The following is a 23283-nucleotide window of genomic DNA, read 5'->3' on the forward strand; positions in this document are numbered from 1 at the left end:
GTCTGGTTATGTCTTTTACAATAGGGATAGTTTTATTTCGCAATTATAGTAATGTAAGGGAAAAAAAAGAAATTTCTAGAATATGTATGCACAAATGTATCATTGTACAGTAGTTTGCTTTACTAGTGGTCAGACACATACATCAGTCTGTGGAAAGCTTCAAACCAGATAATTAATAATAATGCTACATTTATTACAAAATCAGCAATTTGTTTATTTTTAAAAAAAATTTCTTAGCCTTATATTTTGTAGAAATTTCATAAGAAAAAAGTCATTAGTTTTACTTTTAAACCCCAATATATATATTTAAAAAGCACAAAAAAAACTAAGAAATTTCCCTACTTTATATATGTATATATAGAACCATGCCTTGAAATGTTCTAGGAAAATTACATTTACACTGATACTGGGATTTGCATAGGAATTTTATTGCACATCTCAGTAAATTGTATGTGTTTATCTTGGTGCCAAGCATTCACAAAAATTGCTTGGTGCCAATTATTCACAAAAATTGTCAAGATTAGGGCTGAAATAAGCACTAGAACAAATAATTGGTGAACTGAATAACAATTACAAATTTTAACTTTTTGGCTTTTGATTTCATATCCTCAGAATAAGTAGTTTGGCCATAATTGATTAAGTTCTAACATCATCTAAAATTTTAATAGCTTTAGCTAATTTACTTTTCCAATACTTACAGGCAGAATCATTAGTCCCCTTACGGAATGGATCTGCTAAGCTTGGTAGAAGAAGTCGCAGCTCAGACAGAGAGGGGAGCGCTCACTCTGATTATTTTTCCTTGGCTGAGGAGCATATTGAACCACTTAATCTAGGTCGTATTGAAGATGACAATTTTGAGCAAGATGATTTTGATCAAATAGTTACCAGTAACAGACCAGCTAGCAGTATTGTGAATAACGGTGAGGTAAAGAATTCTAGTAACTTGGAGAGTGCTAGGCATCTTTCAAGAAGTGCTAGTAGTTTATCACCTACGGATGTTCCCCTCTCACATTTTTCGCCATTGCCATCACAACAGAAACAGATGATGGGGAGCCCAAGGAGGTTAAAACCTCTGGCTCACAAGAACCTTCAGACTGTGGTATCCACACAATCTCCGCCGTTACGACAAGACTTGGTTAACAGAGGTGTCGTACATTCAGACCTAAGTCAAGAAATGATTAAAACTTAGGATGGATTCATTAATGTCAAGAATAAAAAGTCAAAAGCCAGCTTGTGAAATAGATTACAACACACATTATAAAAGTATCGAGAATCAACACCGAATGCTTCTTGATAGTTCAGACATGCTAAGTTTGTATGGATCTGGTGATGGTGGTGTGCATAATGATAGTGATACTCACAGGTCAGCAAAAAATACTAACTCAGGTAATTCAAGAATGGCTCGTACTCGTAGTTTCGATAAGGATTTAGCATTAAGAAAAAGTGTTTCTGGGACCAATAAATCAAAGAGATTACATAGTGCCGCCAATAAGAATAATTTAAAGAATGTAAATCTTCCATCATCCCCTTTGATTAAAAAGAAGTTGTCCCAGTCGATTGGTAATCTAGGTTGTAACAGTACTAATTCAAGTGTTCTTAAAAGTGCAGGTTGCGAGCAAATTACAAACAGAACTTTGAAAGAGAATTGGAAAACAGGATTGGAAGGCCAGGGAAAAGTGCAAGAAAATGACAGGCCATGTACTGACCGATTTGAAAGAAGCAAGAGTAACTTAGAAAGGGTAAAACACTATTCAGGTGATAGCTATGTGCAGAAACAGCAAGGTCTGAGGAAGAAATTGAGTGCAATGATTTTGGAAATACAAGCTTTAGGGCTCCATCTCCTGGTGACATCAATCTTGATGCAACTGTATTGTCCAGCTGTGACTTGAATTTCCCTGAACATGACCAGTCATATGATGTTGGACCTGAGGAATTTCAACTTAATGTACTTTCAGAAAGCCAGAGTGATTTAAATTATATTGATAATCAAAGAAGAGAGAAAATCCGTGAATCAGTGCGAGAAAGAAGACAATTACAGGAAGATCATGGTATTACTAACACAACAGATAATAAGTTTGATGAAAGCCCAAGTCCTGCGCCTGAAAAAAAAAACTTCCACTCCAGTGCCAAATATCAAGTGTAGACCCCACACTCCTAAACTTAAGGTAAGTTGTTACAACACTGTTCCTTTGAATACAACCTTTTTACTAACATAATCTCACCATTTGCTGTAGCGTTGCCAAAACAGAACTGTAGTGTAATAGTAGTGTAAGAGTAGTATAAAGGGATTTTGACGTAGGAAATTCTATTTCTGGCGAGGAAGCCGTGTCGCTCCATGAAATATGTTCCTTTAGCGCTATTTCTAAGGTAAAATATTGCTATAATACCAGAGAACTGCTAAATTGGACATGCCAGAATATTCTGACTCGCTCACCTTTATTAAAAGGTGTCGGTATGAATCTGGGGCGAGTGAAAAACACTACCACAGCAGCCTCTCCAATTAGCCTTTTCCACATCAAAACCCTTTAAAAAGGGGAGCCGTGCTCACTTCCTGCTACCGCGAAGGTAGCGTCAGTGACGTCATTCCTTTGATAGCCATTACGAGAGGCGCACGTTATTTTTGTGCTCTAATTTCTTCTGCTTTTTTGGCTTGGTTTTGTTTTTACGTCATGGATCGTCAATCTGCTTCTACTTCCAAGTTAAGTACTGTTTTGTTCGACACTATTTAGGGAGTGATGATTTTGACCCTCGTGGTCCTTTTATTTAGGGCTTTGTCTGGGAGGGGGTCGCCTTTGCTGAGGCGACTGCACACCGCCATTACAGCGTTCCCCTTTTGTGTCGTTTCGGTTTTCGCGTGGTCTTCCATACTTCGTGAACCGAGTAGTATTTCAGTACCGTTTATTTGCCTTTTCTTGGATGGCAGTTTTGTCGATCGTTTATAATGTTTTATGTTCTTGTTTTTGTTATTTTCGTGATTTGGCACGGGGGTTTCCTTTCGAGCACGTGTCTTTGTTTCATGCCTCATCGTGTTACCCATCGTTATAGTTTAACTTCGTTTCATTATGATTTTATTTTGTTTGTTTATCATGCCTACCCTGGCCGTCTGCCCTACGGTTTTGTTATTTCGTTTTGGCATAGGCCAGTTCTGGCTTTGTCCGGTTAGGGCCATCCTTATCGGGTGGTCCTGCCTGGTTGTTAGGTGAATTGATGTTTCATTTCTCTTCCCATCTATTTCTTTTTCCCTTCCCCGTGTTAGAGTATGATTTTACATTAGTTTTAAATATTTTATTTATTTTTGTATGTTTTTATTGGGTGTTGCGTGTCGGCTAGCCTACTACGTAGGTTTCCCCTGCGCCCCATTCCTCGCGGTCCAGTAATCGCGGGAGTCCGCTTGGTCAGTGATCGTCACCCCTCCCGACCTGCCTTTCCCCCCCTCCTCTCGGGGCCCAGCTAATTGGGTGCTTCTCTCGCTCAGGTTGACCGACCTAGTCCCTGAGGTAGGGTGTGGAGGGGGGCCTCTCAGGCCTTAGGTCGGTGGGTGTCGCTTCTCAGCCGACCTTACTTCGGAGTTGGCGGTAGTCTGGGTAGCGCTCGGCTCCTCCCACCTCTCTGAGTGTATTCACCCTCCCCCCTTAGACATTCCCTCCCCGCACATGGCAGGTTGCATTCCGGCCTCACCGGCAATCGTCGAGGGTTTGTTTTCGGGAGGTTGTACCTCCGTAGGCGGAGATAATAGTATTCATTTTTACTTTATTGTTTCGTTTAATTTCGTACATTGAACCCCCGGGTTCATTGCCGCCCGGGATAGCCTGTTGCTAGTGCCTTTGTATTTCATTCTCCCTGGTCGGGTAGCTTCAATAGAGGTTCCGGGATACCCGGAATGTATTGTCCTCCAGGCTACTACGGTTCCAGGTTGATTTATATGCTCTTAACACGAGTTCCCGGGATGCATATGTCTCTTTAGTCCGGGTCACTCCGGCATAATATCATGTTACCTTGAGTTTTTCATATCTTTTTACATAGCGATATCATGTATCATTACATTTACAGGCCACCCAATGTCTGGGTTGCTGGCTGTAATGCCGATCCTCCGCCAGGATCCTTGCAGGCACGATGTTTGCCGGGGCCATGCCCCCTGCGCTGTTGCTGATAGAGAACTCCGTAGTATGGCATCACGAGAACTGTTTTGCTTGCTACGAGCTGGTACATCGGGTTACTTCTTCAGTAAGTTACCCGTTCCCGGTGCTTCTATCTTTAATGTGGTCTTTGTAATGGTATAGTATCTTACTGAACTTTTAGCCCTATCGTCTCCGATAGCATAGTAAGTTAAGTTCAAGGTTAACATATTTCTTTTCTTACAGGCAAATCAGTCTGCAAGGGATGCTGCTCTCTCCACCCTCAAGGTTTGGGTAGGAGGCTTTGGGCGGAACGTTGGGAAGGCGAAGCCTTACATCCTGTCCCAGGACATGGCGGCTTTAATCTTTCCGGCAGGAAAACAAAACGCCTACGTGGACCCAAAAGTTGCAGCTCCAATAATTGAAACTATTCAGGAACTGGTATCTCAACAACAAGACGAGGAGTTACCGGAGCTTGTGTTGGGAGGAGTGCCGCTTCCGCTTACAGAAGATGTGCCCATTACACCGGATATGGGTATTGGTAAGAGCGTTGATGAGGCTAGCCCTTTAAGTCCTCAGGGTCATTCCTTGAGTACGTCTAACTCTTCCACTCCTTCTTCTAAATCATTTCAAGGGTTTCACCGGGGGATTGCCTCCTTCTAGGGCGCAACCCGCCTCGGTGATACCTAAAGTAAAGAAACTTCAGTCAAAAACACTGCAAAAAAGAGGTTCAGTACCAAAAGCATCATATGACAACCTTCCTAAAAGTGTTCCGGCATCCCATACTGGAGGTACTAAACCCAGACAGAAGTCCCTGTCAAAGTCCTCAAAACCAAGTTCAAAGGAGGGGAAATCTTACCATTCCCCTTCGAGCTCTTACCATCAACTTCTAAGGGCCTGATACCTCATAAGGTACCAAAGGACAAAGGGGATTCCTCTCTCGCTGGGCAGGATCTGTTCAATACGAATATCTTAAAACAGGTCAATAACCTAGGAACTTTGGTCAATACAGTTACGGCAAGGTTTTTTTTTTTTTTTTTTTTTTGAGGAGGTGATTAAGAGACTGGGTACTCAGGAGTCTCTCATTGCAGGTCTTCAGCAGGGTGCAGCAGGCTCAGCCATTCTAGTAATCTGTGCAAGGCCAGAGTATGCCGGACGGTTCCACTCTCCCTCCCTTTTCATCCAAGTAACCCTTGGAGGGTAGTGAACTTTGCTCTGTTTCATCAATGGGATGTTAACCATAGAAGGCTGTGTTACCCGGAGACTCGAGGACTTCGAGTTCTTCCCCGCAGGGGCTGCTCTTGTTAGGGAGGATAAGGTTCCAAAGGAAACTGTCATCCTTTCCAGGGACCAGGCCCAACAGACATGGGTTCGCAGTTTGGAAGAGAGGAACTGCGCAAACACTAGAATCACGGCCTTTAAGAGCCCGTTCATTATGTTCACCACAGACGAAGAGAACCCGTTACCTTTTACATCTAAGGTGGCGGAGCTTACTCTTCAAGCAGTGACGCGTGATGAGCCCATGCCCCAGCTTAGAGAAACAGATCCTACATCACTGCTTCTTCCGGGTGGGGAGGATTTGTGGGTAGATCTGCCAGCAACCTTCTCTGTGGGGAAGCTTAAGCCGGATTGTGCAATCACTATGTTCAGTGAACGCCTTCCTAGGCTGTCAGATGCTCTAATTCAAACAGAATTCGATGCTAGATGACGTCTTGCAAGGTCTCTTAACTCATTAGTGATGACCGAGACGGCGGCTCTTGAGTACGCACAGGAGCCATTGTTTAAGGTTATCGCAAAGTCATTACTGTGAGCATGCAATGCGACCTGTATGATTTTGCGGTGGCTAGGAGAAATTGCAGGAAACATGTCCTATCCAAAGCTACGATTAAACATGAACCGAACAAGCTTCTGGCTTCTCCAATTTGGGGGGCGCAGATCTGTTCCCGCCCTCAGTGGTCAACGAGGTTCAGCATGAGGCAGCGCGCCCCGCCCGAACCAAAGCATCAGGTTACGCTGGGGTATTCCATATAAAAGGAAACCGGAGTCCTCCTCCTCGGGTTCGAAGCCAAGGAAGAAACAAAGGAGATTCCAATCTTTCCAGGTACCTCAACATCAAGCTTTAGTCCAGGCTGTACCAGTACAGCAAGTACCACAGCCTTCGACCTCCAAGGCATAGCCTCAGCATCAATTGGTTCTGTTTGCTCCGTCTCCTAACCAGCAAGCTCCAACCCCGTATGCGGTGTGCCTGCCTTTAACCAACCTTTGAGAGTCAGGCATTTCAGCCTTTTAACAGGTTTGGGAGAGGTGGTAGAGCAAGAGGTCCCTTTCGCCAACGTGGCGGAACTAGAGCCTCCGGCCGAGCTAGAGGTACAAGGACAGCAAGAGGGGCAAGACCCTCATCCTCTCAGTGAGGATTCACAGGTAGGAGGCAGGCTGTACCACTTTCGTCATCGTTGGGGGTTCAGCATTGTAGAGCTCACATGGAAAACATTGAAGAATGTTGTACCTCTCTCTATTGCTATATGAATAGCCTTTCTTCAGTGACATCATCCTGAATATTGACTAGTAAAAAATAAATTACACATACATTTGGCCTTTTTCATCCATTGCTAAAATGTTCAAATGCCTTGTGCAGCTTACCCAGTGAACTTCTCAAGGCACTAGGCTATGAGTGCAGTCTACTACTCCACATCCTACTATTGTAATTACTGTAATTACCCAATAACTGTTTCGAGATTTTAGAAACATTTTCTAAAGAAATAAATTGAAATATTTTCTGCAAAATAACATGGCATGAAATGGCAATATGTACAAAGAACATTTAGCTGTTAGCCAATGCAAACAGGCAGCTCAGAAAATTTTCCCATATTCCCATAGAGTAAGTATTTCCAAAAACAGTCTCATCAATACACTTTTTTGTTTACAGTTTAAATAATCCAGCAGTCTAATTTAGATTTTATATACAGCATACTGCTATAGGCTATGAGAGGGAAATGAGCTTTCGTCCCCTTTTGCATAATTTTATATTTCAAGGCTACTATGTTATTGGGGGATTTTGTTACTCATATTATTAATGGAGTAATACAGTACATTAAGAGGTTCTAGTCTCGTGCCAGCTTTTTCCTTTATTGGGTTAGATGTGAAATGAGTTCTCTCCAGTGTGAATTCTCCCCATGTTTTCTTAATCTTATGATCCTTACTGTGGGTCTTTTCATAAAACTTTTTAAATATGCTGAATTTCTGACTTTTTTGTCATCTTTGTATTGCATTTCCAGTCTCTTACAGTCCTAAAATCTCATTTTCTGTCAGCCACTAGACACATCAGTTTGCCACTTAATAGTTCATAACGTGGTCTGCTCACCACATTTTGGCATTGGATCTTTCGGTGACATGCTTTCACTGCATAGAGTAGAAGTCTTGTGTATCCATCACAAGTTTTCATTCTGTTCTAATGGGATACATTTCATTTTCAAGCTAACTCCTTTTCATACAGGCTGCAGCTACTCATTTTTTCACTGCCCTTTCAATCCCTGCTTCACAGCTTTTGTGTGTCCACAAGAAAACAGAAGTATTCTATATCCTCAAAGTCCTGTGTATCTGCCACTTGTAATTTGTCTTAAGGCTCTTTTGACACTAATTCTTACATTAATACAGTGGACCCCCCCCCCCCGTATTCGCGTTCTCTGGATTCGCGGACTCACACATTCGCGGATTTCTCTCGGGAACGTTTCCCCGCATTATTCGCGGAAAATTCGCGCATTCGCGGTATTTTTCTATGAGAAATATCCACAAATTCCTGGTTTTTTGTGATCAATTTCATCATAAATGCACTTTTTGGGATAAAACTATTAAAAAAAACCAAGTATGAAAATTTTTAGTGGTTTTTCTTAAGTTTTAAAAAACTAACAAAATAGGCTGTTTTTAGCGCTTTTATAAGGGTTCCAAACATTCGCGGATTCTAACTATTCACGGGGGGTCTGGTACGCATCCCCCGCGAATACCGGGGGAACACTGTACTCCTTACCAACTTATGCCCTACACCTGCCCCATAACATAACAGCCACATGGCCACTACCCTGACTACATTTTTTATTTTCCCATTTTCAGTTAAGATATGCTTTGCTTTCCTATGTTGATTTTCAGTCCCTTCCTTTCCACACTAATGCAAGTGATTTTATACTGAATATAAAAATCTTTTTTCTATATGAGATCTCATCACAGTATTTTGAAGTTTCCTCATTGATGAAACTTTAGTAGGAAAAAATTTATTTTTAACATTACTTCTTCAGTGGCTTCCTGCATTGTAATACGTATACATGTATTACAATAGTAGTCTATCCTTAATAAGTTTAATTCATATTTTTTCTTAGTACACTGGCAAAGAGATGACCTTACAAGCTTTACACATTTGACTCCAAAAGTAATTTCTTACAACATTTGCTTCTTTTACTGTACGTACTTAATTTTTATCAAAATATGTTGCTCGTCTGATAAGTAGTTTTTGTCAAGGTAAAATATTATATTCAAGAAAAGTTCATATAATTCTGATAAAACAGTCACTTGCTAAGTAGTTCATGGTCACAGCTACAAATAGTTCTTTTGTATGGTAATTTTATTTTTTACCATAGTTTTAAATGTTTTAAAAACAAGTCCACTGTTACACAGATTGATAAACTGAAATTCTGTAAACAATAATGACCAACCTTATATGGTATACTTTTAATTGTAAACAGAGAAGAGAGTTGCCTGAAACTCATAGGTCTACTCTTAGAAGGTCACAATCTATGAAGAATGTAAAACATCAACCATGGGACGTGCCATTGTCATATCAAAAAGGGAAGCTTCCAAGGTGAGTTTCTAGAAATCATCCAAATCAGTATGTATTAACATTTTGGCTACATCCGGCCATCTAGAGGTAATTCCAGAGGTAATTCCCAAGATAAGCTATCCATTAGTTTTTCATTTTTAAACTATTAAGCACTTGGAGAGTCTTCACTTAATAGTAAAAAGGTTACCTGCATACCACTAAGTGACAAACTGGGTCAAAGGATTACCATCTTAAGTTCATAGGCTAGATTTTGACACCTTGTGATAATATTTGAGCTCTTGGAATTGAGATAGCCAAACTAATCCTTTATAAATTGCAGATATTGAAGTTTGCAAGGGAATTGGTATTTTTGGAGGATTTATCTATTCATATTTGGAAAGCTGAAGTTGCCAACTAGTAAAGGAGTGGAAAGGAAAGTTGCCACTGCATAACCATTTTTTATTTTCTAGAGAAAATATTAAATATTATCCACTAAATATTGCATTGAAACCTAAAACAGTAACCTTGAAAGTTTTCTTTAACAATTTGATCAATTACAACCTAAGCTTATATAACAAAAAGTTAGTATTTTGACCAATGAATTATGAGCGACAACTTAAGCCATCTTGATTCAATTTGTTTAACACATCATCGTCGCAGGTTTTTGTTTTATCAATAGCATTTATTGCAGTGTCTTACTGAACAATTATACAGCTGTAGGTTCCCTACGAATGGCAGACAATAGATTCAAACTTCCGCGGTGGCGCCGCCATCGCTGATGTAGGTGACGTCATCTCCTTCCACTCGAGGGAGCTACAGGTACAACTGTCCAGGTAACATCAATTCGTTCTCTGCCGGCTTCTGGTGAACATTGGTTGGTGGTCGGTGCAGACTTTTTTCTTCATTTATTGGGAAGTATTATCTCTCCAATATCGGTGAAGTATTCAACTCCGTGTTTGTAGGATTGAAGCTGAATTTCTTTTCTGCAATTTTGGGGTCTTCTTATAAACGAGGAGAAATCTCAGCTAATTCCGACTCAGAACATTCTCTATTTGGGGATGACTCTGAACTCTCGAGTTTTTCCCGGGCTTTTACTTCAGCAAAGAGAGTCCAATGCATTGCTGGAAGTAGTACAGGACTTCCGGGACGCAAAGTCCTGTTCCGCCAACCATTGGGACCAGTCTGTTAGGAACACTAGCTTCGGTGGAACAGTTTGTCAAACTCGGAAGGCTGCACATGAGGCCCCTGCAATTCTTCTTGAAAGCTTCATGGTGCAGAAAGACTCAACGGGACTCGACAATATTCTCGATTTCAGACGAAATCAAGGAGGACTTAGCGTGGTGGCTTTCAAAACCAAGACTGGTAGAGGGTCTTTCACTTCGTCCGCTCCACCCACCCTTCAGTTCTTTTCAGACGCCTCCGATGCAGGTTGGGGAAGAACGAAACGTCGGGGGAATGGTCGGAAATGCAGCGCTCTCTTCATACCAACGTGAGGGAGCTATTAGCATTGTTCCTGGGACTTCAGACTTCTCTCATCTTGTTACGGGACACAGGTGGTAGCAGTTCACGGAGACAACTCAACAGCACTTTCCTACATCAGGAAACAAGGGGGAACGCACTCCTTCACCCTCTACAACCTTGCAAAAGATCTGCTTCTGTGGGCAGAAAAATTTCAGGTTACGCTGATCCCTCGATTTGTTCAAGGGAAAATGAACGTGTGGCAGATGGACTAAGTCGCTGTCATCAAGTACTGCCGTTAGAATGGACTCTCGATGCGAAGGTCTGCCTAGACCTATGGAAACTTTGGGGAAAGCCGATGACAGATCTCTTTGCAACCTCGAGGAACAACCACCTTCCGCTGTTGCTCTCCAGTCCCGGACCCTCTTGCATGGTCAGTCGATGCAATGTTACTAGACTGGTCGGGCCTGGAAGCTTACGCGTTTCCCCCGTTCGGCCTAATAAGACAGGTGCTGAACAAAGTGCCATTCCACAAAAATGTTTCTCTGACACTAGTCGCTCCATTCTGGCCAAGGAAAGAATGGTTCCCAGATCTTCTCGACTTGCTCGTAGACTTCCCCAGACTTCTTCCGTTAAAGAAATGTCTACTCAGACAACCGCACTTCAAAAGATTCCACCAAGGATTATCCGCTCTGGCACTGACAGGATACAGACTGTCAGGAGTCTCGTCTGAGCGAAAGGGTTTTTGAGACGAGCTGCAGAAGCTATCGCGAACTGCAGAAGAGATTCTTTTAACAGACTATATCAGTCTAAATGGGGAGGGTTTCGAAGATGGTGTAGACAGACTAAAGTCTCTTCTTCTGAAACATCTGTGAACAAAATAGCTGATTTCCTTCTTTTCTTAAGGGACGTTAAGCGTTTAGCGCCTTCAACTTTTAAGGGCATACAGAGCGATGCTGGCTTCAGTCCTTTTAAAACACAGAGGACTAGGCCTTATCCACGAATAGTGATCTTTCCGATTTAATTAAATGGTTCGAGACTTCCAAATTGTCAAAGGGCTCGATAGCTTGGAATCTCGATATAGTTCTTAAACGGCTTTCGGGTCCTCCCTTTGAACCGTTACTTTCTTCGTCTATGAGAATCTCACCAAAAAGACGTTATTTTTAGTTGTATTGGCATCAACTAGACGAGTTTAGCGAGCTGCGCGCGATGGACAAAAAAGTGGGATTTTCTCAAGGCAACACAGTTTGCTCTGTGGTACTCAATTTTCTCGTGAAAAGCGAAAAACCTTCTAATCCGTTGCCACGTAACTTTGTTCTCAAAAACCTGACAGACTTGATAGGCCAGGAAGAAGAAGAACGACTCTTATGTCCTGTGCGGGCATTAAGATATTACCTCCGCAGAACAGAGAAGATTAGAGGTCAGTCGAATTGTTTGTGGTGCTTTTCCTTTTTTCTGATAGAGTTAATTGTAGAAGCACATTCTCAAGCTAATGACGCAGTGTTTCCTTTACTGAGAGTGAAAGCGCACGAAGTTCGAGCGGTAGCGACTTCTCTCGCTTTTCGACACAACTTGTCGCTATCCGCTATCCTGCAAAGTACCTTTTGGAGGTCTAAATCTGTGTTTGCTACGCATTATTTGAAAGAAATTGAGACAGTGTTTGAAGATTGTAAGTCTCTGGTCCACTTTCGGTAGCTGGCATGTTAGCCTATGTCGCCTTGTACCAAGGTTGACGAGTGAAAGGGAAGTCTGGGGGTAACAATGTACCTGAAGTACTCACCAGTCATTTTAGTGTTAGTTTTGGTGGGTAAAGGTTTTTATTTCGGTGTAGGTGACAGTGTTTTCATGTTGGTTATTTCTGTCTTAGCCCAGGGCAAGGGCAATATTTTGTTGTATCTTCGTTGAGTCAGCGGTGAACACCATGACTACGAGGCTCTTCCACGCCATGTAGAGCACCCATTGGTCATATTCCAAGCCTTCTACTATGTAAGATGAGCATGACCAGTAGCTCTCTTACAAGGTAAGGTACAACAGGCACAAACAGTGCTTTTGGGTATACTTTATTTTCAAGAATCGTATGTTATTGTTGAAGTAAAACTTACATCCACAGCCCCCCATCCTTGCAATGGGTAATCAGCTGTATAATTGTTCGGTAAGACACTGCAATAAAAATGGAATTTTCATTATAAAATGAAATTTATTGCATACTACCAAACAATTATTAATCAAAAGCCCTCCCTCCTCCCCACATTTGTTTTGGATGGGCTGGGGAGAACAAATTGATGTTACCTGGACAGTTGTACCTGTAGCTCCCTCGAGTGGAGGGAGATGACGTCACCTACATCAGCGATAGCGGCGCCAACCGCCGGGGAAGTTTGAATCTATTGTCTGCCATTCGTAGGGAACCTACAGCTGTATAATTGTTCGGTTAGTATGCAATAAAATTTCATTTTATAATGAAAATCCATTTCTACGACAGAATTATTCTTGCTTATAAAAATTAATGAATAATGACTTATTTTTCTAGAATAATGGTAGGAGGCTAAAAGCATTTTGTTCATGACACTTACCTGCCAGATATATATATAGCTGTATTCTCTGACGACCGACAAAATTTCAAAAACTCCCGGCAAACGCGAGTGGGTCGGCTAGGTGGTTAGTACCCATTCCCGCTGCTGGGAGGCGGATACCAAGAACCATTCCCATTTTCTATTCAGATTTTTCTCTGTCGCCGGTCGGTAAAACAACTGTTTACAGACCTCCGCCCATAGGATTTTGAAAACCCCATTTGTCACTTGAGTATTTGGATTGTCTTTGGTTTCGGACTTGGCTTGGTGATTTGGCATACGCTATTGTGGTTTGAATTTTATTTTGCTTTTGACTTTTTCTTATATTTTAGATGTCTGGATCTAGTCTACTAGTTTCAGAGTGTGCGGTGTAGAAGAGTGTAAGGTGAGGCTACCAAAAACCTCGGTAGATCCTCACATGGTATGTGTGAATTGTAGAGGCATGTTTGCTTGTTGGTATGATAGGTGCAAAGAATGTGAAGTGTTAAACTAATATTGAATGGAAGGCGTTATGAATCTTACATTCGTAGACTTGAGCGTGACAGAATTAGGTGGTTCTTCCTCCACAGGAGTGCTTCTGCCAAAGTCAAGGGGCTAAAGTTGCCCAATCTAGCATAACTGTAGAACATGTTACGCCTAACCCTGTAATTTCACCTTCAGATAAGGAAGTGATCGTTACAGAAGGGAATGCCCTTACTACGATTATGGAATCGATTCGGAACCTTGAATCGAAAATGCGCGTGCTACAATCTAATGTGCAAAAGTGTAGTGATAGTGTTGGTGCCCCTAGTGATGTGGAGGGGGCGTCAGATCGGTCCTATAATGCCTCCAGGTTGAGACCTCTGTCGGACTCCCAGAACACAGGGAATGGACATGTCGAAAGCCGAAGGAGGGTTACGGGAATTAAACACCGGTCTGGCGTCCCTTCGGCAGAACCTGAAGACGCATCCCAGGCTGCCAAAGATCGTGCGCAAGCTCGAATCTTGAAGGAATGCTTCTCTTCCTCCGAGACGTCCTCACCTCATCGTGGGTGGGAATCTCGGAAGGCCTCTCCAATCGAGAGTGGTAAGGAAGACGTGAGACGTCGCACAGGCGGCCATCGTCTTTCTCGCCCTCTTAGGAAAGGCCTTACGGAAGAGGACGCTTCATCGGGAGAGCGAGAGCGTCCTTCTCCTCGATTTACGCTTCGTTCTTCCCCGGAAGACTTCGAAGACAGTATCCCACATAAGAGATTCAGGACGCTTTCTGAGTGTCCTGATTCAAGTCCGGAGAGAAGGAAGAAGGCGTCCCCTCGCCCATCTTCTTCAATCAGGGTCATTCCGTCATGTGGATCTTCACCCATCCAAAAAGACCCTCGTAGCGATTCGACAGCAGTTGGATGCGTTTTTCGCCAAGAAAGAAGCAAGATCGCGTAGTCGTAAGAAAGATCTATGGCTACCTGTCAAGAAATCTAGACGTTCTCCTTCGGCTTCTCTTCGTTCTTCGTCCTCTTCTGATTCGTCGCCTTCTAGACCTCATTGACTCATTCAGGAACGCGCAAGCATTCCTGTTGATAGTCTCTCTAGAAGTATTGGCGAAAGAGAAAAAGACACTAGATGTCGCGCAGGCGGCCGTCGTCTTTACCAAGAGTCTAAGAACGTTCAGAAGGCTCGCTCGGATATCGAGTTGGAAGGAAATAATCTTGGCTTGCAACAACAGGAAGAGAGTATTTGACACAAGAAACGCCTTGCTCATCAGGACGCTCATAAGGACGCTTCTCTGGACGCTCGGTGTCGTAAACGTCGGTCTGCTAGACTTGGAACTCACAATGTTAGTTCAGAAGAAAGATATGAGGACGCATATGAGGACGCTTTTGAGTACGCGAGGCGTCCTACAACTCAAGACCGTATTAAAGAAGCGTTGACACGACGTCCATCACGTCAGGACGCAGATGAGGACGTTTTTGAGGACGCTAGGCGTAATACAACTAACTCTAAATAGAGTTAAAGACATTCTGACACGACGTCCATCATGCCAGGAGGCAGATGAGGACGCTTTTGTGGACGCTGGGCGTCCTAAAACAAGTCAAGGGAATTTTAAGGGCGCTCGTCGTCCTTCACATCAGGACGCTTTCCAGGATGCAAATGAGGACGCTTTTGAGGACGCTAGGCGTTCCGGATGACATAGAGGGACACCATAGAGAGAATGGAGGCAGGTACGCTCGTCAGAAGGGTTAAGCGCCCTATGCTTGCTTCAAGGTCGTAGAAACTACAATATGGGTGCTCGCCGCCAAGAGAAGGCTATCCAGGAGGCTCCGTATGACGTTCGTTTGGAAAATCCGGAGAGAAAGTCAAGATGATAGGAGAACATAGCCGGGTCTCCTCTTCAAATTATATTCGAGTGCAAGACTTAGGTTTCAAAAGGGAGGTTGAAACTTCAGTTTCTTTCTCGCTCGATTCAGGACACACCTGCGTCTCCCTCCCTTAGAAGAGAAATCGTCAAGCGATCCTGGCCCGGAGGAGGAGGAGGAGGATCCTACAACCTCATCCTCTGTGGATTATAAAACTTTAACTCGGCTCTTAAAAGACTTGTTTCCCGAGAAGTTTCAAGCTCCAGTTCCTCTCTCTCCACCTTCGCAGCTAACCTCTTCGAAGGCAAGAAAGACTCCAAACTTTGTTAAAATGGCCACTTCGCTCTCGACTAAAAGGGCATTTAACCCTCTTACGCCGAAGCGGTAAAAAAAAATTGTCTCCCGTGTGCGGAGGTGTTTCAGAGTGAGCGTCTGAAGCGGAAAAATATTTTTTTCAAAAAATCACAGCGCGCTTAGTTTTCAAGATTAAGAGTTCATTTTTGGCTCCTTTTTTGTCATTGGCTGAAGATTAGTATGCAACTATCAGAAATGAAAAAAATTATCATTATCATATATAAATAATGCGATATGATAGCGCAAAAACAAAATTCATATATAATTGTATTCAAATCGCGGTGCGCAAAACGGTTAAAGGTAACTAGTTACTTTTTTTCATTGTAATTTACACTAAATTCGATCATTTTGGTATATAACACATTGTAAAACGATAAAAGCAACACAGAGAAAATATTATCACAAAATAATGCATGAATTTGTAACGCGCGGACGTAAACAAATATTTTTTTCAAAAATTCACCATAAATCTAAATATTGTCCTAGAGACTTCCAATTGTTTCAAAAAATGAAAACAAATGATTGAATATTACTATACTGTAAGAGTATTAGCTTTACAATTACAGTTTATTCGACCATATCTGACGAGTTAAAGTTGACCGAATGTCAAATTTTTTTATATATATATATTTTATATGCAATTATTTCGGAAATAAGAAAAACTACAACATTCAAATATTTTTTGTTTTATTCTACATGAAATTGCACACATTTTCATATATAAAACTCTATGAAATGCCTAATATGAAACGGAGCAAATATTCCGAGAATGGGACGTACGCATTTCGGAGATTTGTGGCGTAGAATCCGCGCGCAGAGGGAAGGAAAGATTTATTTTTAAATTCACCATAAATCTAAATATTTTGCTAGAGACTTCCAATTTGTTTCAAGATGAAGATAAATAACTGAATATTACTAGACTGTAAGAGTTTTAGCTTACAATTGCGTTTTTCGACCATTTCGGTAGAGTCAAAGTTGACCGAAAGTGGTTTTTTTTCTATATATCGGGATTTATATGCAAATATTTCAAAAATGAGAAAATCTACAACCTTCAATTATTTTTTGTTGTATTCTACATGAAATTGTGCACATTTTCATATATAAAACTTTATGTAACAGCTAATTTAAAATGGTGCAAACATTACCACAATCGCACGTATGATTTTTTCGGAAGAGTTACTGCGCAGACGTAAAGAAAATGTTATTTTTTTCATAAATTCACCATAAATCAAAATATTGTGCTAGAGACTTCCAATTTGTTGCAAAATGAAGGTAAATGCTTGAATATTACTAGAATATAAGCGTTTTAGCTTACAATTGCGTTTTTCGACCATTTTCGGTAGAGTCAAAGTTGACCGAAGGTTGCAAATTTTGGCAATTATCGTTATTTATATGAAAATACTCAAAACTGATAAAAGCTACAACCATGGGTTGTTTTTAGTTGTATTGTGCATGAAATTGCACACAATTTCCATATATAAAACTTTATGTAACGGCTAATTTTAAATGGTTGCAAACATTACCACAATCGCATGTTATGTTGTTTTTCGGAAGAGTTACCGCACCGGTACGTGAGGAAAAAAGTTTTTTCATAAATTCACCATAAATCGAAATATTGTGCTAGAGACTTCCAATTAGTTGCAAAATTAAGGTAAATGATTGAATATTACTAAAATATAAGAGTTTTAGCTTACAATTGCGTTTTTTCGACATTTCGGTAGAGTCAAAGTTGACCTAAGGTTGAAATTTTGGCAATTATCGTTATTTATATGAAAATATCTCAAAACTGATAAAAGCTACAATCATGAGTTGTATTTTACATAAAAATGCGCACATTTTCATATATAATACTTCATGTAACGGCTAATTTACAATGGTACAAAATTATGTCAAAGTGACGAAATAATTCAGAGATGTGTCACAGATACTTTTTAGTGCGGCAAGAAAGAAATTCGCGCTTGCGCGCCTGCTTAACGATCGTAAACAAAACAACACCTTGATCTGTGAACTCCCAGCATCCCCCAAGGTGCGTGATTCAAAAGTTTTAGGCTGGTAGGCCTATAAGTATTTTTCCGCGAATTTAAAAAAAAACTTTTGTAAGTCGACGTTAAATACGTCCAGTCGGCACACGGGGAGACAAAAAATGTCGATGTAAAATATGTCCACTCGGCGTAAGCGGGTTAAAAGAATCCACGATTGGATGGAATCCAAAAAGACGAAGGGCAAGACTTCTTTTGCCCTTCCCCCCACAAAGCTCAGTGGAAGATCAGGGAAGTGGTATGAAACAGAGGAAGAAGCAGGTTTAAGAATCCCTTCTTCTGCACAAGGTGATTTCGCCAACTTAGTGGACGCACCTAGAAGGTCTTACCTGGCATCAGCGAAAGTTTCTTGGACGATGTCAGAAATAGATCACCATCTCAAAGGTATTTACAAAACTAGAAGTTTTTAACTTTCTAGATTGGTGTTTGGGCGTCTTAGATGTGCAGTCTAGAAGCCCAGATTTGATTTCATTAGAGGATTTAGCGAGTATTTTTTCACGTATGGACAGAGCAGTAAGGGATGGCTCCGACGAACTGGCATCACATTTTGCGTCGGGAGTCCTTAAGAAACGCGCACTTTTCTGTAGCTTCACAGCTAAGTCAGTGTCGCCTGCACAGAAAGCAGAACTGTTGTTCGCTCCCTTTTCTGCTCATCTTTTTCCTCAATCGATGATAAAGGATTTGTCAGTTAATCTCCAAGAAAGAGCGACGCAGGACCTATTGTCTCGGTCTTCGAAACGTCCTACTGATCAGATATCTTCACGAACCACGCAAGCTTCCAAGAAGAATTATAAGCCCTTTCGTGGAAGAGCCCCCTCGAGAGCCTCTGCTCGAGGGAGGAGTTTCCCTAGGGGCAGAGCCCCCTCAAAAACCAGGGGAAAGAAATGACTTATCGGCCCTTCAGGCACCAGTCGGGGCGAGACTCACTCTCTTCGCAGAAGCATGGAGGATAAGAGGGGCGAACTCTTGGTCACTCGAAGTGATCGAGAAAGGTTACAAGATCCCGTTTCTATCAAAACCTCCATTAAGCATAGAGCCAATAGACCTTTCGCCCTCTTATCAGACTTCGAAGCAACAGATCTTGCTAGACCTTTTGGATCAAATGTTGGAGAAGAGAGCAGTAGAAAGAGTTGTATCATGGGACTCACCAGGCTTCTACAACAGGCTTTTCCTGGTTCCAAAGCAGTCGGGGGGATGGAGACCTGTCCTAGACGTGAGCAGGCTGAATCTTTTCGTAAGGAAAATAAAATTCAAGATGGAAACTGCACAGTCTGTTTTAGCATCCCTGAGACCAGGAGATTGGATGGTGTCCTTGGATCTCCAAGACGCCTATTTCCATGTTCCGATCCACCCTCGGTCCAGAAAGTTCCTCAGGTTCGTCTTGAAAGGACAGGTCTTCCAATTCAGAGCTCTCTACTTCGGGCTGAGTACAGCCCCTATGATATTCACGCTTCTGATGCGAAATGTAGCAAGATGGCTCCACCTCTCGAAGATAAGAGTCTCACTCTACTTAGACGATTGGCTGATCCGGTCGCCGTCGAAGGAAAAGTGCCTGGAGGACCTTCACACGACATTACAGCTGACGGAGGCCCTAGGCCTTCTTGTCAACTTCGAGAAGTCCCATCTGATTCCCACACAGTCCATCGTGTATCTGGGGATTCAGATGGATTCAGTGGCTTTTCAAGCTTTTCCATCCATAGAACGTCGGCTGAAATGCTTAGAAAAAGTATCGGTCTTCTTAGAGAAGGAATATGCTCGGCGAGGGAAATGGGTGAGTCGCTGGGGACCATTTCCTCGCTGGAGAAATTTGTTTCTCTGGGAAGACTGCACCTCAGACAGCTTCAGTTTTTCCTAGCAGACAACTGGAAGAACAAGAAAGACCTAGACGAGATTTTGAGAATCCCTTAGTCGATCAAAGATCATTTGAAGTGGTGGTCCGATCCCGTCAAGCTATCGGAAGGGATGTCCCTCAAAGTTCTGAGCCCAGACCTAGTGTTGTTCTCAGACGCGTCCATGACGGGCTGGGGAGCAACACTGGGGGGGGAGGCGAGGTGTCAGGCCTCTGGAGATGGGGAACAGAGGTCCTGGCACATAAACCTCAAGGAGTTAGAAGCAATTCGATTGGCACTTCAATGCTTCGAGTCAAGGATTGTGGGACGAATTGTACAAGTCAACTCGGACAACACCACGGCTCTCGCGTATATCAAAAAACAGGGAGGAACTCTATCTCGGTCCCTGTTCAGGATAGCGAGAGAAATCTTACTTTGGGCGAAAATAAGAAATATAACGATCCTGACGAGATTCGTTTCAGGACAGCAGAACGTCTGTGCAGACCTTCTCAGCCGTCAACATCAAATGCTTCCAAACGAATGGACTCTCCATCCAGAGGTTTGCAAAGAGTTATGGAAACTTAGGGGACGTCCACTTGTCGCGAAAAACGAAGATGGCTTCCTATTACTCCTCTCCGGTTCTCGACCCAGGAGCAATAGCGATAGATGCCATGCTTTGGAATTGGAAAGGGATGGATCTCTACGCCTTTCCACCATTCAAACTCCTGGGAGAGGTAATCCGGAAGTTTGCGGCGTCGGAAGGAACAAGAATGGTTCACAGAGGCCATGTAATTTCTGGTAGACTTCCCAAGGACACTTCCAGAAAAAATCGATCTACCCCACTTCGAGAGGTATCACAGAAACCTCTCCGCTCTGAGTCTGACTGCATTCAGACTATCGAAAAGTTGGCCAGAGCGAGAGGTTTTTCAAGATCGGTGGCAAGAGCTATTGCCAACGCTAGAAGAACATCCTCTCAAGCTGTCTACCTATCGAAGTGGGCTGTCTTCAGAAGTTGGTGTAGAAGGGAAAATATTTCCTCCTCCACGACCTCTGTGAGCCAGATTGCTGATTTCCTCCTACATCTTAGGAATATAGACAAACTTTCAGTGTCCACGATTAAAGGCTACAAAAGTATGCTGTCAACGGTCTTCCGACACAGAGGCTTGGATTTATCAAATAATAAAGATCTTCACGATCTCTTGAGGTCCTTCGAAACCTCAAAAGCTCCACGAAACAAGATTCCCTCATGGAACTTGGATATTGTCTTAAAGTTTCTAATGTCAGCCCCATTTGAACCTATGCATGCTGCCTCTTTGAAAGATGTAACTAGAAAAGCTGTTTTCCTAACCGCTCTGGCAACAGCTAAGAGGGTTAGCGAAATTCAAGCTATGAGTAAACATGTGGGTTTCAGAGAACACAATGCGATGTGTTCGCTGAGCCCTCATTCTTAGCTAAGAACAAGAACCCATCCAACCCTGGCCTAAAAGCTTTGATATCCAAGGGGTTATCAGAGATCGTCAGACGAGAGCCAGAGAGAGTTTTGTGCCCTGTCAAAGCTCTTAAATTTTATCTGGAAAAAACTAAACAATGTAGAGGCCCGTCAGACAACCTGTGGTGTTCAGTCAGGAGGCCGGAATTACCAATGTCTAAGAACGCCTTAGTGTTCTTCTTGAGAAACACCATCAGGGAAGCTCATTCGTCCTGCACAGATGGTGATCTTAAACTGCTGAAAGTTAATGCTCACGAAGTTAGAGCTGTAGCTACTTCGGTGGCTTTTCAGAAAAATATGGCACTCAGTGATATCCTGAGTGCCACATTTTGGCGAAGCAACTTTGTGTTCGCTCACACTACCTCAGAGAGGTGAAGAAGCGACATATGAGAATTGCTACTCGCTTGGACCATACATTTCCGCAGATACAGTATTGGGGACGAGAAGCAGTACGAACCCCATCCTTTAGAAAATGGATGTGTGTGATTTTAATTATGGGTTTGTTTTTATGGTTGTAGGGTTGGCCGCTTGAGGTGGTCTTCCCTTTAATTAGCCTAAAAGTTATGGGACTAACTTTAGTTGGGCTAGGTTAGGTAGTATTTGTTATGCTTCGTTGTCTTCAGTATGTCAATATGGTCTAGTCACATTGTGGTCACGCTCCCGTTGACAGATCATCTAGAACTATCCAGCTATACAGGTCACTACCTGGCTGGAAATTCTAGTTAAGCAGAAGCAGACTTGGGTGACAGTAATCACGAAGTCAGCTATGCTAACAGGTTAAAGGAACCAAGATGTCAATCATCTGCCTGTTATGTTTCCAAAATCCTTCTATTCTGTCCCTTCCCACCTCAATGGTGGGATTCAACTATATATATATATATCTGGCAGGTAAGTGTCGTGAACAAAATGATATTGTCATGATACAATAAAGTTTGTTCATACTTACCTGACAGATATATATAATCAAGTACCCACCCACCTCCCCTCAGGGGGACAGTGGTAGAGAAAATCTGAATAGCAAAATGGGAATGGTTCCATGGTATCCTGCCTCCCCACGGCGGGAATGGGTACTAACCACCTAGCCGACCACTGCGTTGCCGGGAGTGTTTTGTTTTGAAATTCTGTCGGTCGTCAGAGAATACAGCTATTATATATCTGTCAGGTAAGTATGAACAAACTTTATTGTATCATGTCAATATCATTTTTTAAATTGCACAATCCATCTCTAGTGTAAAGTACAACTTTGTAAGTTATATGTGTGATAGGTTGCTGCAAATATATTCATAAGCAAGACTTTCTGTGAGCATGGGGGTTCTTCACCTTTGTTGAATATTGTAAATTTTAAGATAATTTAACCCATGATGGAAATTCACAGCAGCTCTTTTAGAATTAATATATTAAAAGTATTTTTGGTTCTTTGAACTTTGCCCAAAATGATTAAATAATCATAGTTATCAAGGAAATTAAATTAGAATATTTGGGGAAGGAACATTTACTCTGTTCATTACTTTCAGGTATTTATTAGCGCGTAAAGAAGAAGAAAATCGTCTAGCAGAAATTGCGAAATCGGTTGACCCTGAATGTCCACCTGGACATGCTCCTTTACCAGAGTATGAACGTCCTAAATACCCTTCATTTACTTAAAAAAAGTAAGGAAATTGTTTTCTTCTCTGTATTATTAGTTTTCACATAGTGACTTACCAAACAATTACATTAGCTGTAAGCTTCGTACCTGGCAGTCGAAAATTCAAATTTCCTGGCGGAGGCAGCGGCGCTGCCATTGTTTGTGTAGGTGATACAGGTCCCGCCCACTTTCGGGTATACCCGATACTGCTGAGCTAACTATCGTCAATTTTTTTTCTGCCGGCCACGGGGTAACACCTATGGTTTTTTGTTGCAGTCGACTTTCGTTGCCATTTTGGATTATATCTATTTGGTGATGTACAATTTCTTGGTTGGTTTTTGCTTCATCAGTTAGCTGCCTTGTTATTAGCAAGTTTACTGCGAAGATGTCTGACTAGTTCATCGTCAGTTAGGTTTTTGCAGCCACTAAACTATGTTACGATCTGCACTCCAAATGTGTTTATATGTAGGGGTCAGTGCTGTAACAAGGAATTAACTTGTGATGAGTGGCCGTAGTTTAGATGAACAAGGATGGAAGACTTTTCAAGCTCATTTGGCGGATAAAATTGGGACAAAGATAGGAAAAGGAAAGCAGCTCTTAGAGCGGGTAGTAAAGTAGAGTAGAGATAAACTCCTGTGCTTTAGAGGCGAACAAACCAGTCACTATCTTCTC

At 42.1% G+C, this 23283-nt stretch overlaps 1 pseudogene; it reads left to right on the forward strand.

Annotated features, from left to right (window-relative positions):
- LOC135222893 (uncharacterized) overlaps positions 1 to 23283 on the forward strand; it is a 78378-nt pseudogene that overhangs the window by 43438 nt on the left and 11657 nt on the right.

This window comes from Macrobrachium nipponense, chromosome 8, assembly GCF_015104395.2.
Source record: "Macrobrachium nipponense isolate FS-2020 chromosome 8, ASM1510439v2, whole genome shotgun sequence".
In the NCBI taxonomy this organism is placed as follows: Eukaryota; Metazoa; Arthropoda; class Malacostraca; order Decapoda; family Palaemonidae; genus Macrobrachium; species Macrobrachium nipponense.